Below are 2,226 nucleotides of genomic sequence, written 5' to 3'. Positions count from 1 at the left end.
CAGATGAAATATAGGACACCCAGCTAAATGTGAATTTCAGATAAACAAATGAACATGGTTTTAGTATAGATATGTCCCAAACAGTGCATGGAACGTGCTTATACAAAAAACCATATTTATTGTTTTTCTGCAATTTCAGACGCTGCACAAAGATGACATCTATGTTTATGTGGTAGAAATAATTTAGATTTCAAAGAGGAATGACATACTTTCATCCTAAAATTTCACAATCACCTTTTTATAAGTAAAATGCTAGTGTATTCAATGCATTACAAAACATGAAAAATTTTTAGTATATCTCATACCATGTTTGGGACATCCTTGTACTCAAAATATTGTTTACCTAAAATTCAAATGTAATTCAAATGTAATTCCCATTTAAACCGGGGCTCTGTATTTTCATTTGTTACATCTGGCAACCTTGATAAATGACACACTGCCTTCACGTCTTCTCATGACAGCCATGACAGTCATTCTTAAATATTTATTTCTTAAATAGACTCGGCTGGTATGGGCCTAAACAGGTGCCTTGTTGCCCTCTAGTGGTGAATCCAGTTAATGTATGTATTTCAATGCCCACTTAATTCAACAGTCAGCCTTCAAGTTACTGCAGCAATGACAGCCCTTGTTTTCTTGGTTTGCCATGTAAGGGAAGGAGGCATACATTACATAAATGGAACCAAAAGCTCCTCTGAAGCAAACATGAAGGTACAGGTCACACAACGATGACTTCTACATGTGGATTCAGTGATCTCTTAGGAAGACTTTAGAGTGGCTGATGCACATCTCGACTGCAAAACTCACAATGATCTCTTTCTATAAATAAAATCCCAGAATATTAAAAGTGATGATAAAATTTGGGAAGACAGTGAAGTACACAAAAAGGCACTCTCTTCTTTCTTATACTTTTATGGACTCATGTTGGAAAAATCAAAGTTCAACTGGGAAGAGAAAAACAGTTTTTCTTCTTATTCTGTTTCCCCTGATATGCTCCCTCTACAATGAATCCAGAAAACTCTGGGATGTCTGTGTGTGGGTGAGCACTGAGTCATCAGGTGAGGTCATGTTTGATTTCAACCAGCTCTTGAGTGGTGTTATTTTTCAATTTCCTTCTTCCTCCCAAGGCCTCTTGTTTTCCCCCAAGACAGACTGTCTACACTGCCAAATTCCTCTCTTCATACTCATTAATTACTTCTTTTTCTTGGGTACTGGAGACTGAATTCAGGGGCATTTGGCCACTGAGTCACATCCCTAGCCCTATTTTATATTTTATTTAAAGACAGGGTCTTACCGAGCTGCTTAGTGCCTCACTAAGTTGCTGAGGCTGGCTTTGAACTCCTGATCCTCCTGTGTCAGCCTCCAGAGTCGCTGGGATTACAGGTGTGCGCCACTGCACCTGGCTCATTAACTGCTTCTTCATCCACAGAAGTCTTCTTTTTTTTCTAGAACACTGGTTCCAAGGGGAAGTGGGTCACACAAAGGGCACAGTGGATTACAGAAAGGGCACTGCTTATCCTTATACTGCACATTGCTTGTATGTAAGGGATGGAAATGTGCACGTCCCTTGGAGGAAGAGTGTTCATCAGTCTCTCTTCTGACCTTTGCTCTCCTCAGGTGAAGGAAAAGATATGTTGAATTTTTCTCCTCAATATATACATCCCACCACAAATATCCATGTATTCATAGAGTCCTCAAGACTTGTAATTCTGTGACCACCCTAAACCCAAGAAAAAGGAAGCGAGAACAAACTGGATGTTACTGGTATCTGTCACTACTGTTAAGTAACAGGGTGTACCTTGGGCATCAGAGGTGAACTTATTTCCTTCCCTGTGCATTGCAAAGAATTTGAGGAAGCTTATTAAAAACACAAACACAGAAGGGTTTCCAGATTGAATACTGAGTCCAAGACGCTGGAGAGCAGGAGGGTCTACCTGCCTTGGAATGGAGCTGGAATATTTGTGAAGGGAAAGCGGTTTAACTCAAGAAAGCAAGGAGGACCCAAGGCCGCTGTAGACTCTTGCTTCAGGACGACTGTGTCCCTGCTGGGTGTTAGGTTCAGGGGGCTCTGTGGGGCAGTTATAATGTGGTGGTGGTCCCTTTGGGATGCTCGACAGTGGGCATCAGGTTCCTTTACCATGAATACCTTCTAAAGGCATCAGCTGCAACATCTTGAGGCACACAATTTATTAAGTTCAAATGGAAAAAAAAAATCACAAAAAACAGAGA

The sequence above is a fragment of the Sciurus carolinensis genome, chromosome 9 (assembly GCF_902686445.1).
Source record: "Sciurus carolinensis chromosome 9, mSciCar1.2, whole genome shotgun sequence".
Lineage (NCBI taxonomy): Eukaryota > Metazoa > Chordata > Mammalia > Rodentia > Sciuridae > Sciurus > Sciurus carolinensis.
Note: the sequence above shows the minus strand (reverse complement) of the source record.